General features: G+C 37.3%; 1 long non-coding RNA gene across 1 annotated transcript in view; it reads right to left on the bottom strand.

Annotated features, from left to right (window-relative positions):
• The window catches only part of LOC106032012 (uncharacterized), a 116,788-nt gene that overhangs the window by 21,248 nt on the left and 78,617 nt on the right, over window positions 1–16,923 (bottom strand). The window lies entirely within an intron of this gene.

The raw sequence follows: 16,923 nt of genomic DNA, 5'->3' as shown, positions 1-16,923 counted from the left end.
ATATTAATATTTGACAGCTAGTCTGAACAGGGAAAGATTTTCTTTTTAATAAATGTCATTTTTGTAATATTACCCTGGAAAATTAGCAAAAAAAAAAAAAGTATGTATTTAATACAATGATCACTATTAATTGCTTTCTCTCTAATGTCAATCTTTCCTATATATCTGATTATCTCCTTTTCAGTAATTGAAGAAAATTACCTTGTCAATTATATTGCTTTTCCTGAGCTGAAATAATAGAAATTAAAAGGCAAATTCAGGAGAATCCCATTCCAAATATGCACTGGATACTGGCTTAAAACAAGCACTCCTAGACTAAGACCATTAAAAAACATTCTCTAGATAATGCTAGGTGGTAATCCAGACAATTCTGACTATTTGAAATTTGAAATCCCTCATGCTTTTCTGCATATTCCTGCTCGCATCATTTGTGCTTCTCTAAGCCTAGTTCCCATTTTCTTCTTCTATTCTTTTCTTTGTAACATACATTAGTTTATTTTTAGCTTCAATAAAGAAGTATCTCAACATCATATTTTCATAATTTCTCTCTTCCCAGCTGCTGTATTGCAGGGGAGGTCATATTAGAAACTCATGCATAATAGTTTAGTCTCCCTGCAACCTCGAACAACTGTTCCATGGATGTAATATTTTGCCTAGTAAATTATAATGTGATTTTCTTGTTAAATATATTTCTTCCTTGAGATAATTGTCAGAAATGTAAGATGGTCATCAAGCTCTCCCTTATATTTAAGGAGTTTCTAGGCAGACTCACAGATTATTTTGTTGTTGCTGCAGTTATTGTCTTTGCAGTAAAGATGGAACCATCTGTTCCTTTGAAGATGTGCCAAATCAGTTGAAAATAATTCATTCAGGTAGTCAGTGAACCACAAAAGCTGATGGTTTAAAGATTCTGGGAGGTTTCAACAGCGAACACCAAAAGCACTTTGCCCTGTTTGGATTAGATTTTGTTTAAGCAGTGGACTCTGAGGAGGTCAGAAATGTGATAGCTGGGTAAGAATGACCGTCTCTTTCTAACTGTCTCATTCCCATATAAACCTACTCTAACGAGAGTCAACAGCTACATATCATGTGAACACGACTAGCTCACGCAATTCAAGGATAATTATAATTGATGGCAATTACTTTGATATAGTCCCGCATGTCAGAAATATACTGAATGGCCAAGTCTTGGCTGTTTTGGTTGTGTTATATCCCCATTTGCACTCTTTTGGCAAGGATCTGCATTGATGGCCATATCTAATAGGGGTATCGATAGTAAATGTCTCACTGATGGGGAGCAGCTGGGCAGAGCAAGTGTAGGGCACCAAAAGCACCAAAAGAACGTCTAGTAGAGATGTGACTAGAGCACTGATGTGAATCTAGAACTACCTGGTGAGTTTAGACAAGACGATGACTGGTTTGTCACAAACCAGTGTTCAGAACACAGACCGTTAGCACATGAACATAAAAAAGTTCCGAGGGCCACCAGAGCCCTTAACCACCACTATTGGCAATGGTTTTCTGAATAAACAATTGTAAATTAATAATAGTAGGTATCTGAGAGAGGAGAAATTCTAGGGCTTTTTCTGCTCTGGGTTTTATTACGACAAAGAAAAGTCTGCATGAATTTATAACCGAGTGGGTTAATTAAATATTACCCCTGGGTATTTGAACATTGAAGAGTGTGTCTCTGTTCTGCAAGGAACACATAAACCTTCCCAGCCTGATGCATTTACTTTATTATTTACTAACAAAGTTTAGTTTATTTATTGCAAGAATTATTTATTATAAGCATTGTGAAAAAATAATGGCTGAATAAGGTTTATTCACTCGCTTTTTATAGTGATCAGGATGGCACTTTTTAAGTAACAAAAAAAAAGAAGTATTTGTAGCGTTCTTTTTTCTGTAATTGATTGGAAACAACTGAACACAAACATGACTGATATTGAGCAGTGTTTAAAAGCAAGGATGAGAAAAGAAATAATGTTGCATTAAACCACTGCATTACACCTTCCAAGGCTGTGACAACTGAGCATTCATTACTATGTTGTTAAATAGCTATTCTATCAATAGTGCTAGCATTACAATGCAGTAGCTTAATTAAATGAAGTTTCTTTCATCTTTTATTTATTAGATTTTCATGCCACACTAATAAAAAAAAGATTTGCATCTCCAATAAAGTACACCAATTGCCATATTTCTTTCATATATTAGTAATCTGTTAGTTAATATGCATTTGCATTTTCTATATTTTCTTCCTGATGGATTAATATGTCACTGCAAAACATAAAAACAGAGAGCAAATCAAAATATTTACAGCATACTATAATTTCCTTTGCAGCTTAATGTCATCATTAAGTAACAACTAAGCTTATGAATTAATTTTGCATGTTTGTAGGTCATGTGGACATGTGGTTTACTTAAACTCCAATTTTCATAAGAGCTATTATCAGTCACAGCGTTAAAAACCTACACCCCTGAAAAAGATTTCAAATGACTTTGCTATATAACAAAATGAATTTGAAAGTTGCTTTGTCTCATGACTTAGAGACAAATGTCTTCCTCCTGAATAGAGAACAGTTTTAGGTCTGCACCAAAACACCAAATTCTCATTGCAGGCATTGTGATTCATCAGATATCCAAGCTAAAGCCTGTCAGTGGTCAAGAACGTGCAGTTATCTTCTTCACCTTATCCTCTCTGCACTTTAAACTATTCTATTTTAATTTTTAAAAAATATCTAGATCTCTCTATATATATTTGTATTTTGGCTGGTTATCTTTAAATAGACACATTTGGATTTGTATTGTGTGAAATAATTCCGTCAGATATAGATTAGCAGGAGGAAGGAATCAGAAGGGCAAGATGAATTCAGCTGATCTCCCTGCCCTGCAGCAAGCCCTGGGGAGGCAGGGCCACGTGCCACATGCTCTCTGCAGAGAACTGATTTATCAATGCTTTCCTGGGGCTTTTCCTTTTCCGGTATGGGGCCAGCATGTCTCCCACCTTGAGCTGGCCTATGTGCTCTTCCTATACCAGGAGACCGTCTGTTCATCCAAGATACCAATCACTCAACATGGATGCAAAGGAAAAAAAGATTCGTGTTGTTTTTCACATTGATCTTGAGACAAATTAAGATGCCCAGCTGCTAATAGCAAGGATACTGTACACACAGTGCAGTATCTTGTGGTTTTAAAATAAAGAAAGCTATTTAAGCTTGGCTACGGCACAAGTTTAGCACAATCTGAACAGAGACTTGTACCAATGTAGAATTTGGCACTATCCTAGGACTAGAGACTTAAGAAAACACTTATTGGCAGCAAAATTCTGTTTGGAAGGAGAAACAGCTTCTAAAGGTACTTGTGACAGGAAACTATTTATGAAAAAATATATAATTTCCTGCTTGAGAGAAAGTGAGTAAATTAAAAATGAGTAATGTATAGGTTGTAAATCTGCCTGCCCACAAGCATGGAGTTTGCCTCTGGCCTAAATTTAGGGGAAGAAAATGGGTGAGCATTACCATCACTTAGGTAACGATCCCTGGATAACCCTAAGACATATTTAAAGGTGTTTATGTATCCAACCCTCATTGAACTTTATTCAAATAACTGTTTTGATGACATACAGCTCATCTGTGAACAGTTTGGGCCTTCTGCAATGTCACTATGACTGAGGGCTACAGTGCTTTAACTAAAACTTCTTTAAGTCATTACCAGCCTCTTAATAGCAGATGGATTCAGTACTGATCTGCATCAAATTCCAGTTAACTAAGATTGTCACTAAAATAATTTTCCGGCTGGATGTAGCACACAATTGGCTAGCATCAGAAGGTTAACAAGCATTTAATTTCAGTTCAAATACGCCGTACAGTAAATGCCTTAATCAGGCAGCGCTCATTAGTAAAAAAATCAACAGCCATCCATTTTAAGCTGTAGCATTGACCCTGCATTCCAGCATTCTGGAACTGAGTACCGAATACCTGTATGTACATGAATGGACATCTCTATTCATACTAACTCAGTGAGAATGCACATTTGCAAATCATGGGAGATTTAAAACTGAATAGATAATTATGCCACAGGGAAAAATTTAAGCTCATCCTGTAATTTGTAACAGTTGCACTTACACAAAACTCAGGCAGCTCTGGAGTAGCAATGACACCAATCGTCATTGATAAAATAATTTAGTTTTAACAGTGCAAGCAAATACTTAAGCAAAAATCTGATCAGGCTTTCTCAGAGGATAGATTCCCTTCAGACGCCTTGGGAGGCCTTAAAAAGTCATTGAAAATCCGTGCCCTTGGAGAAGAGGATCATAAGAAAAACTTTTCAGCAAATGAGAATGGCTACAGGAAAAGGTGCAGCCAGACTCCGTGAGATATTACGCAGCAATATGAGAAGCAGAACCATGGGACAGACCCCACGCGGATTTAAGAGGATGTTGCACGGCCATATGCTAAGCAAATGCTCAGAAAAGACATTCATCCACCCCCAGCACAGAAGGGAGCGAGTTAGCGAAGCAGCTTCTCCCACATATGCGAGGAGGCAAGGAGGCACGTAGGGCAGGAACAATGCTGGGCTTTCCAAGGAACGCTGAGGTTGATTAAGCCTTGTTGGAAACGTAGAGCTAAAACAGAAGGAGAAAATAATCTTGTGCTCTAGTTTCTTACTATTTTCTCTGTTTGCCAGAAGCTGAATCAGAATAAATAGCAAGCTTTGTTTTTTCTTTTTACTTCTAGAACAAACCACTGGCTGCCAAAACACACACTGCTCTTTAACCTTAATGATGTTACTGTCCTACATTCTACAATACTTCCCAAACCCTCCTTTTACTACCTGCTTTGATCCAACATCTACATATGACTGTTGCAATTTAAAAAATATTATTTAATTACTGTCGTCCATTTGTATGCACAGTAACTCCCATTTGTATGCACACAATTCACTCAGCCTGTGGTCTGTAGCTGGCAAATAACACCACTTAACAGCTGTTAAATAGGGTAATCACCTGTTGTTATCCACAGGTAGCTTTAATTCAAATGCTAATTGCTCTCAGTGCTCTACTTATAAACCTGCCCCAATGTCAGATAGTGTATGTGCTGCACCAGATGGATGTGGGACTCAAATGGGTTGAACTGGCCCTCTGCAGGAAAAAAGCAGAATTATAAAAAACGCTGCTGCTCCAGAGTGCCATGAAAAAAAGATGGCACAGGAATTAAACAGTGATGGTCTTTCAGAGAGCAGGAATCGTAGGAAAAAGCAATGAATGAAGAAGATGAAAAGGAATGCAGATGGGACATTAAGACGTTGTGTGAGCTGGTGTTTCAGCCTATTTGTGACCAGAATGAGTTAACATTCACCATTTGTAAAATCAATTTGAGAAAAATTCAGAAACAGCTGTTGCAGATGCATAGCAGGGTCAGCCTAAACAGATAGGAAATGAGAAGTAAACTGCTTAAATAGGTCAGACGTTTGTAAAAATCTGACTGGAAAAACAATTGTTCCAGTCTGATACAGGTAAATTCTCATTTTCCAGAGACTTAAGTCTTCACAAAAACATCCTCAAATGTTTCCCTCCTTAGTAGAGATGCTTCAAAACCACACTGTACTACTTACTCCTCACAGCAAGGGGCTTCCAATTATTTTTTTCTAATTTATCTCCAGTTTACCCAAACTCTCTGAAGGCACAGCTTCATGTTGTGCTTAATTTCATCAAACTGTGTGTTGCTGCTAAAAGTGATGGTTTAATTCTGTCTCCTTTCCCCTCCTAGCTCCATTGACATGTCCCTCACCCTTTCCTCATATTAAATTTAGTCATTTGCTGCATTGCTGGAATATGACTCACTGATCCGATGGGAAACTAATTTATTTGGAGGAGAGATATATGGGTGACAGACTGGATTAAGCCTGGCGTGGAACGGTGCCCTGAATTGTCCTGTGTTTCTTGCCGCTATACAGAGAAGTTCCTGGCTGCACAGCTGTAGGCTTTATTTTAGATCCCACGACTGTAAAAGGGCCATTCATTCAGTAATTCTGTCGGATTTTCACACTATACTGGAATGACTTCCCTGTGGCGCCCACTGAAGGCCCGCTTTTTTGTAGGCAAATGAGGCCATCCATCAGTTGTTCAACAGCAGAATCTCTTTGCTCAGTTTCTACCCTTTGATCTGTTCAGTTAAAATAATTCCATTAGGTGCCAAATCTCCAATCCAAACAGCCCTCATCTCTGGAGGGTACATGCCTTGCCACTGAAGCGGAGTGTTAACCTCTGGAAGTGATTGTTAGCACAGGGCTACGTTTTCGTATCCCCAACGTGTTTTCCAATTAAATAGGAGATAAACATCATCACAGGTGAAATCTGGCTCTGAAAAAGGGATCAAAACATGTAAAAATCAGGTGCTAGAGAGATTTCTATGAAACTTTTTTTTTTTTTCCTGAGCTCATTACAAAGTGTAGAGACCTGGTCCTGGAGAAAGGAGCTGTTCAGAATTTCCAAACACAAATCTTAAATAAGAAAATAGATAGTGCCCCAGTTCTCTGATTTTTTGCACTTGTGCTGAGGTGAGGGAGGGATGAAAATCATGACCTATTAAACCCAGTTAGTTCACTTTGTGTCTTAGTGTCCTGATTTAGTGCCACAACTGACCTGAACATTCAGTAACAATCACCACTTCTCTGTGAATATTCATTTTAGAATAGTCAATTATTTCAGTCATCAAAAGGAAAGAACTGCTTGTTTGTTTGATAGCTATGACTCAACATACATTTTATTTTGATGACTGTTTTTTTATTTTATTTTTTTTTTAATATATTTTCCTTACAGGAAGGGAAGAAAAAGAACTAAATGTTTCATCCTCATTGCCAATGCTAACGTATGGAGTATTCACTCCTAGATTTTTCATGAAGTGAGTCATGACAATGCACATCTTCAAAAATGTAGGAATGAACAAACCATCCTTGTCTTAAATTAAACTCCATAAGGAAAATTATAGCAGCTGAGATGATAGAAAAAAATTGCATATACTTACAGTAAGTGCAGATGAGATCCTCACCCACATCTCACTGGACAAGGAAGCTTAAGTTTGCAAAGGCAGAACATGAGCTAAGTTGAAAGTTCTTACTTACAGGTGGAAGAAAAAAAGTACTACCCACAACATGAACAGAGATAGAAATGAAAAAATTCCTCTCCAAAGCAGAGTTTATGAGGTGAACTGCAGACAGTCTGCAACTGCTATGGTAGCTTTGCATATTAAATGATATACAGCAACTTCTCAAAGAAGGTTTCTGTTTATTGATGTACATAAACTACTGACCATATCCTTAGCCAATGCACTGGCTCTTCTGACATGCTCTTCTGCAGTTTTGTCTGAGATTCCCAAGGTATTTCCTATAAAAGACTGACCCTGATGTCTTCACCAAGGAACATTAAAATCAGGGGTAAACCAGAAAGCTGGTAAGGCTCTGGACAATCAGGAACTGAATAATAATGTTTCTGCAAAGAGCAGAGAAAGGAAAAGGTAGAGACTGAGCTCCTCTGGGGAAGGGACTGGGGAGAAGAATGGTCTTCGTGTTCTTTTGTGACTGCACTATATCATGCCTAAACTTACATGCCATAAAAATCACTTCTTTACAATTCAAAAATTGCCAGGTGAGATATGCTTTGATCAGATAAGGATGCCTTGTGACAGTAAAACTGACCTGGAACTACTCTGAGAAGTTGGATCTAGTCCAAAATTGTCTGGTTAAATTATGTTGGCTTTTGCCTTCCTAACATCTTAGATGTGTTAAATGGTTAACACTGGGAAGTGAAAGATGAGGGAAAGAAAAAAAAAAAGAAGAAGAAGAAGTAGTGAAAACACGGACTTTTTCAAGAGGGGAAACAAAAATATTTAACTCACTGTCTGGATTGTTTCCTCATTCTGTTACTGCACATTCAAAATATCTGTGGTTACCATGTAATCCCAATCTGCATGAAAACTACAGTATGTCTGATTCTCTTTCAGATTGTGAATAGCAAAATAAAGATGCAAATTATAGTCATAAAGTTGTGAATTAAATGTATGAATGTATGAATTAATTTATGTAAAAACATTTTAAATATAATAAACATTAATGTTTACTCAGTCTTGCATGACAAAACACATCAAAAAAGATGAGTAGATATTTGAACACAACACTTTTCTAATATAAGTTAAAACCAATCCACATTAACATGTCCTTTTGATCAGAAACTGAAAACCTATCAGTCAAATTCTTTCTTTCATTTAATACTGTATTTGGCTGTATTACCAAAAGGAAACCAAACATCTTGAAGATTATTTTTTTCTCACTTTTCAAGAAAAAAACACATAACTTAAGAATTAAACTAATTTTTCTTCCATCCCAAAGATCACAAGTCAAGGTATTATTAAGTACATTCCATCCTGAAACCATGGAGCAGCACAATTTAGTCTTCCATCACTAATACTAAAAGATTAAAGACAGCTTGAAGTGAGGATATGCAGAGATGGGAAAACTGAAACCTCTGGGACTGAGCCACAACTTTTAGTCAATTCCTGAAGTCATAACTCATTTTATTATGAGTCACACTAGGCTACTTCTGTCATTTGTATTACCGTACAAATTAGGAGCCTTACTCATACCCTTCTTTTTCGCCTACAGATTAAGTTCAATGACTACTTTTGCTTACCCTAACTACATGCATTCAGTATAATTCATTCAGGACATAAGCTCATCTGGAGAACCCAATCTCTTTGAAAGTCTACTGATGGTAATTTTAATTCCAAAAAGCAGTAAGCTGTGTCATACACAGTGTGACACAACTATTAAGCAACTGAGATCATTTTTGGGTACTATAAATCAGGCCCATATTTTGTTTCCCTAGAGGCATATAAGGAAGAACACGTCAACTTTAGAAAAAGCTGAGAGAAATGAGAGGCAAGAAAATAGGAGTTTCAAAGCAGGCTTCTCTCAGGATCCTCTTTTTCATGCTACCAGTGTTGGAATGAAAAATTTATGCCCACCAAGTTCAGTCTGGGCCTGGAAAAAGAACAAAATAACAACAACAACAACAAACACTGTGAAATGCAGAGCAAGAAGCCACCTTTAAACAGGAAACAGGACCTCCACAGGACCTGGTTCTCTGTGTGGGAATGAGGTTATTGGCACAGGTGTCATGGTCAAGTGATTAGATCTTCTCTATTTACCTACACATTTGCAGAGTGCCCATATGAAGTTGAAAGATAATTAAATACATGAATAGGGAGATATAATTTGAACTCTGTACTGATATTCCCTGACATAAGCCTATTGAGGATGATGAAAGCTGTTTCAGGAGGCAAGAAAATTTTGCTTGTTATTCAACATCTATAACACGCGAGTGCTAAATACATTCATTGTGGGGTGCTGCCTACTTTATGAGATCTCTTCCTACAAGAATCTCTATCCTATCAGCTCTGGATTAGCAGAGCAAGCCCACCCTATTATTTTTAATTTCAAACGTTAAACCTATACCGCAAAATGAAATAGGGCTTCTTCTTTCGCTGTCATTTAGTTTGGGAGAAATGGGCTGAAAAGTAGGAAGATTCAAACACAGAACTTCATGATTTTTGTAGATGTTACTGACCTCAAAAACTCTTCTGAAGAAAATGGCAAAGCTCAGAGAAAAATAAATTTTCCTGGTTGCTGTCAAACATAGCAGAGGCAGTGCAGTATGAACAATGAAAATCTTAAAAAACACAGGTAATCATGAAATACCCATGCAATGGGATTACCAAGGCAACAGGCAGTGTTACAGTACTGGTGCCTCTTTAAAGTACAGTACATTTCTAAGTGAGGAATCCTAGGTAAATGGACAAATGAGAATAAAGTGAGTGGCTTACAACCAGAAGAAAGAAACACTGATTTGGGAAATGAGCAATGTAATTAAATACACAAGCATATCATTACATGTCAGAAGATTTCATATTTCTGAATAAAAGGCATGTCTTCTGGATTGCAATTTTATCTAATTCTGCTTAATAATCTACTCCTGTCAATGAATATGGAGTAAATACAGCTTTAGAGCCATTTCAGTTAACAGACAGAGGTGAGTTAAGCCATTTGCACTAGTTTTGTTCAAGAAATCTGACAGAAGATGGGTGCAGCAGTTGATAAAGACGAGAGACATGACAGCAGTTTTGAAGAATAAGACAGCACAAAGAGATGAAAAAAGTCAGAGCAGAGATGAAACAAAAAGAGAACAGGACATAAAGAGCAGGAATCGAGAGATGGACATTTAGAAAGGATGTGTGTCTGTTGAGCCATCTCAGCATACAAGGGAGTGGGGAAGAAAGCAGATGATAGTCAAAATTAAGTGGAAAGGTTTTGAAGAGGATTAGATGTCTGGCAGAAAGAATCTAGCTACTTTTCATTCAGCTCAAATACTTCATTAAACTCATTGATCCTCCATTTGAGTATGGACTGCAGATGGAGAGTAGAAAGCTTTCATCACATTTCCAGAGCTGCTCCATCTCCTCTGGTCAGAAATAGCTCAAGGGGGTTTGCTCACAGTCTCCATTTCTGGAATTGTATGGAGCTGTTTATGAGTTGGAAACATGGTTATTATTGGAAGTATTACAAGGTCTGATCCTAGGCAACACTACACTTGACAATTAATTTACCTTATACTGGGCACAACTTGTTCTCAAATTTCTTGTGTCCACAGACTTTTATTAAAATGATTTTAGTATGCTCTTTGTTTACTAAAATGAAATACGCAAACCAGCACAAGAATAGATGCATCGTTCAGCAAGCAAGTATCAGAAGGAGTCTCAAATATCCAATGTCTGATCACTCTTGTTTAATGCTGACATTTTAAAATGAAGCACATTTTAAATTGGGCTGCTGAGCCATGACCTTATCAGTGACCACTTTCACAAAGAGAGATCAATTAACCTATTTATTGCTATTGTCAAAGATCCCCTCTCTACCTTCTTTATGTCCAAACTCCTTCTCCTGCCCTACCAAATTCAGTCTGCTTCCTGTAGTTTCACTATAATCTGTTAAAAAAACAATTGATTTGGTACAAACAAGTGTAAGGAGGAGGAAGACCCAAAACTCTATAGATCTACTGCTAATAGGCTAGAAATTGCATTAGAAAGTAACTCATCCCCAGCTTTCTTGTTCATAGCTCTTGCTGTAAACACACTGAGTTGTATTAAATCTTGCATTTTTGTATGGGTTAAACAGAAGTACAGATTCAGCAAACCCCTTGCTGCAGCCAAGCAGCATCAGTGAGCAGTGCAGCCGCCTGCATCCTTGTTCAGGTACCAGGAACGTGTCAGTCACTGCAGCAAGGCTGTTGCAGAGACCAGTTCATTTACAAGTTCAGTGTAAAGCTGTGTGCTGCTTTCTGGGGGCATTTGGAGGTAGGCTGGCTCTAAATACTGTACTGCAGCACAGTGTACAGTCACCATCTGAATCACAATCAGCTGCTAAATTTAGCTGAACTGATTCAGTTATTAAACTTTCGCAGCAGTAGCTGAGAGTTTCCAAAATCAGGAGCTGCTAGTCTAAATACTCTTCAAAATTACACTTTAAAGTAAAACTTTAGAACTGTCACGCACCAAAAAGAGAATTATATTTGGAGGCTGGAGTAAACTGAGGAGAAGAGGATTCCTTTTTCCTTTAAACGACAAACTTAACCTATTATTAATCTTCAAACATGAACAAATACTTCTAGTTCCTGAACCAACCGAGAACTTATTAACTGTCAGAGTATTAACAGACACATCTAATACATTTTACAGACAGCAACTGCTGATAAGTGCCTATAGAATAAAGCATTCAAGGAGACATGATGCGAATCTGGCCATGTCCATCAAACATCCTGGCAAATGAAATTTTAAGAAATCAATCATATTTTAATCTACAAGCACAGAATCTTTGGAGTACAAGACTAAAAATTGGTTCCCTTCCCTCATTCTTGTAGAAAGCCACAGATTTCCACAACATAGCACCAGAGAATTTGCAAAGTTTCTAAGAGACCAGGATGCTTTTTCCTCCTTCCAGGATTACGTAACTTTTCAAATTACAATTTTCCCAGAGTTTTACCTCTTTCAGTTCTTTGCAGCTCCACAGGCTGTGACAGAAAGATGTCAGCCCTGCTTAGTATTGTTTACAATTTATCTTTTCAGGTTAGGTGGTGCTCTCAACAAAAACACAAAAAAAAATTCCAACCTGATTGATTTAAATTTAGGGAGATTTGATTAGTAGGGGAAATTCTTTATGGGGTAAGCCTGACAGGTTAGAAAGGATGTTTTCTGTGTTACAAAAGAAGGAAAAAAAAAAAAAAACAATATGGTAAAATATTTCAGAAATGTAGAAACTTTACCTGTAAAAATTATTTTCTTCGGAAGACTCATAATTAAGAGGGAATGTTTGCAGAGCCTGCTCTCGCCTGCCATTTCTGATGACCTATTAAAAGAAGGCAGTTGATTTAAAGCCAAAGCTTTTGTAAGAGGCACCGGCTCAGGTCTACCTTCAAAAAAGCAAGAAACTTTCCAGATCCCAAACCAACTGACTAGATAAAGGTGTGAAATCCCTGTGGGCCTGGGCCCCGCAGGCCTTCCCCTCACATCCCCCAGCCCGCTCGCAGCAGAGCAGGGGAAGCCCACGCTGCCCACCCTGCACAATGGGGCCAGCATGCTCCCACACTGCAAGCCCCTCACACCACGTGCATCCTTTTTTATGGAAGGGAACTGCACTTCTAACCTCCCCAGACGTAAAAAATTACTAGGCTGCACTGACCCAGACTTAACACCTCGTGTGAGAGATGTGCATGCCTATTAGGCCTGCATCAGCAAACTAAACACTTAATGCTGTCAGCTATCCTGCCTGTGTCATGCTCACCTGTTTTTGTAATATCCCGCTTATTAAATATCTACACTAATCCATGCAAAGGTCATCTTCTAAAAGAAAATAATCACTGTTAAAGTTTTCAGTAGCATATACTTAAGGAATTAAACAGCTAGAAGATCTTTATAGCAAAAAGTACCTGAAGAGCTTAACACTCTATTTCTCTACAACCTGTATGCTCTGTTTCTTACATCTTAAGATATCTCAATAGATAGCTCAAGTGTTTCCCCACTCATCTACAAAATATCTAGTTGTAATACGTTAATTATGAGAGCTTCTTATAAATTCTGGCATGAATTTAAATTCTGCTGCTTGATACTCCAGTTAACACTGCTCTCAAAGTGAAATGCATGGTATTTCCTGATTCATCGATAACAAAACTAACTTTCCTTCAGTTGTATTTCTTTCTATTCATCAAGAAAATTCTGAATCTATTGAATTTAAAATACTGATGGAAATTAAATTATCCTATGAATAAAATCCATATTGCTTTTCTCTACGGAAGAGTAAGTTGCATATTTAACATTAATTACCTGTTATAGAAATAAGAGATAAATAAAGAGAAGTATGCAAGTCAAAAATGAGATCTTTTCCCTAATTGTAGGAACTTGATTAAACAGGTCAAGAAATCCTGAAAAATAATTGTTACTTCTCTACTTGCAATGATATCCACTTTTAAACAGGAATTTTCTGCCTGGATTCCCTTCAGTTACAAAAAATTAATTACAAATTATCTTTTAATTCTTAATTGTTTAAATTGTCCAGAACGAAAACGCAGAATGAGAATGCTGTTAGTCATTTTAAAGTCAAATCGATGATCTATGGGTATTCCTGTAGTTTTGTTACAGAAAAATAATTCTCGTAAACTTTCACTGACATTAAGCACAAACTATTTGGTTAGAAGTCAAAGGAAAAATATGACCCCCATACAAATACTGTCATAAGAATATGATACATTTGCGTCTGGTTTCATTAAGCTCTTTGCCAGAGAAATAAGTTATCAGGGAATTATAATAATTTATATCCTTCCCTTTACAAAACAATTTATTCATACATCAAGAGATTAACTTACTATAATAATCTATTTCAATGATTCTTTTTCCTAGGTACAGTCTGGCTTGTGTGTGAAAGACAAATTACACATGGCTCAGTCTTGTTCATTAGAATTTAATCTAAAGGAAATGGCTAAAATGAGTTTCAGTCATTGGATGCTTTCTTGTGGAGTAAAATTCCTGGCATCCAAAAATGTATGTCCTTCACAGTAGGAGACAAAGGAAAGCTCATCCTCAATGTCTACCTGTATACATCTATTTTTATGCCTAAAATTATCATGTTCAGACACTCTCAGCCCTGTGCTAAAATGGAACTGACGGTTGTATCCTGTTGATTTTCAGTCTCCAGCAAAGCATCTTGAAATGCTTTATGTGAAAATCTTCTGTACACATACACACACACAAAAAAAAAAGATTAAAAAAGAAAATCTATACAGTGTAAATTATACTAAAACAATTTCAGTAAGAAGGTCTGAAACAAAAGCCATTGTTTTAAAATGCTAATTTGAAGTAGATATGTTAGCTTTGAATAAGAGGCTTAATGCCACTGAAATATGTTTCTGACATTCCCAAGTATGATTATTTTAATGTCTTTTTCATATTTAGAAACTTTTCATTTGCTTTCAAAGAAAACTAATTTCAAAATGTCAGCACTTCCTACAGAGAAAGCATTTCTGTTTCTAAAGAAAGCTGAAGTCTTTCAATGTTTTCTGCACTGAAACCTGCAGAATTCTGGCTTATATTTTAGAGACATCCACAGAACCCTGTCACTGTAAGAAGAACAGAACAAAACACATGAACAATGCAACGTATGTGTGTTCAAAGGGAACAGGATGGCATAAAACTGTCTATGCTTCCATGAAATTCCTCCTAAAATGCATTTGACCTTACAGAGCAGGATTTAAGTCCAACCTGCAGAAATGTTCATCATCTTTTTAATCAGCAATGATCCTTAAATTTAAGTCTGAATGTACATAATCTAATTTAATCAGAGACCACTTTTGTTTCTAGCCGTAGCCTTTCTGAACACCAAATGCGAACTGTCCCCATCCTGCAAGAATCCAAATAGCTTGATTTTACCCTTCTTCTGGGGAAACTGGAGGACGAGCAGTAGTACAAAGACCAGGTAATTACTGAACTTAATTGTGTTTTGAGTTTTTTTCTCCTTAAACAGTACAAGACCCACACTCATCTGAGAAATAGTGCTCTGAAATGATCTTCCTACACTAAAAATGATTAGACAGATATTCATCTGGTACAATTTTAGAAGAATTATGTCAGTTTGCCACCGTAAGGTCCAGTCACTGCCGGGCAAGTAAAATAGTTACTCCTTGATGGATTGCTCTCAGCAGTGCTTAATAAGAAAGCAGTCAGTGATAGCACGAGAAGGTGTTGAAGTAGTTTATGTAATGATAGCAAGAAATGCCATATAATATATGTAAAGGTTATCTGCCATAAGTTACTAAATGCAATGAAAGAAGCACTGAGTGTAGTTATTTGCATACACAGAAATCGCACAGGAATAGAGGAAGCCCGTTATATACGTTTAGAGTACACATTTTAAGGTCACTAGCTTTTCCTCTTCTGTTAAGTCTCAATGAGAGTTTGTAATTATAAGTCTGGATAAAGTCAACATTTGCCATTAGAACTGAATGAAATACCACTGCATTTTGGACTGGGCTGTCACACAAGTGATGACAAAGCAGGTTTTTTAAAACTATGACTTATCACCTAGAGTTAACTAGACTTAGCACATCAGCACAATGAAGATTTAAAGGCCAAACTACCAAAGCCATGCCTAAGGAGTCAAAGACAGCCCCAAAGGTTTCTGATGGCTAATCCTTTGTATTGTTCTCACTCAGATGCCTGGTATCTCTCTCCATCTCTCCACATCTGAACGCAGTTGGGAAATACGAGTCAATGACATACACAGTGAGGATGTGCACTACACACAGCGCAGCCTGCCTGAGCGTCATTCCTTTTGTCCCAGCCCTTTGTGCAAAGAGTCAGCTCCCTCAGCTGGCATCAAGAACTCCAGAGAGCAAATCAAATTTCATGCAACTCCATGGTGAGGAGAAGCAGGTCAGGGGGTTAACATCTGCTATAAATACCCGAAGGACTTCTTGGCCTGAAATGCAGGATGTGATTGCTTTATGTTTCTATACTGCGCTGGGCTGTGTCACGCTATACCTTACTGCATGACATAATGCAGACCAGAATGTCAAATACATAAAAGGAGTAATGCACCTGGATTTCTTACTACAGAAATGTGCTGTAAAAGCCTGCACATATGAGAAATGAGTATTTCAAACCACCACGATCTTAAAGCAAACCAAGTTCCAGTTATTCAGCTCTTCGGTCAGGTCTGGATTATAGGCTAAGACAGTGAATTTATTAAGGGATATATATAGATATGATCTAATGCAACAGACTGCAAAAAAAAAGATCACTGAAAGATCAATTTTTGATTTGGATATTGAGGTCATAGCTTGCTCCTATTCCATTAAAGAATGTTTTCTTTACTGAATTCAGTGGAGCAAGAATAAGACTAACATTTACCGTTAAATGGACACTCAGCTGGCATCCTTTGCAGCACTTTGAACAGTTATTGGAGACTGGCAGATCAGTGGAAGACTCTGACCTCAACTGCAAGCAACAGTCAGCACAGCACATTTGAAAGCTTATTCATGTCTTTCACGTATTTGGTAAATGCGATATAAGAAACCAACTTTAATATTTCCCCTAACTAGAGTTTTATGTGGGGATTTGATCTGGACAGAAGTATGAGATGCTCATAAAAAGTAGCTGAAGACTGGTTTAAACTGTTTCCACAAGAATTAAGTTGGAAGGACCGTATATGTTGCAGCAATTCAGTTGGAAGTACAAGAAATAATAGGTAGGACAGATAATCCTGAAGAGAACCTCGGAACAAGAAGAGAACACCTAGCGCAGTGTGAAGACAAAGTACATAACTTCA

The sequence above is a fragment of the Anser cygnoides genome, chromosome 9 (assembly GCF_040182565.1).
Source record: "Anser cygnoides isolate HZ-2024a breed goose chromosome 9, Taihu_goose_T2T_genome, whole genome shotgun sequence".
NCBI classification, from domain to species: Eukaryota; Metazoa; Chordata; class Aves; order Anseriformes; family Anatidae; genus Anser; species Anser cygnoides.
This window is presented reverse-complemented; position numbering and strand designations above follow the sequence as displayed.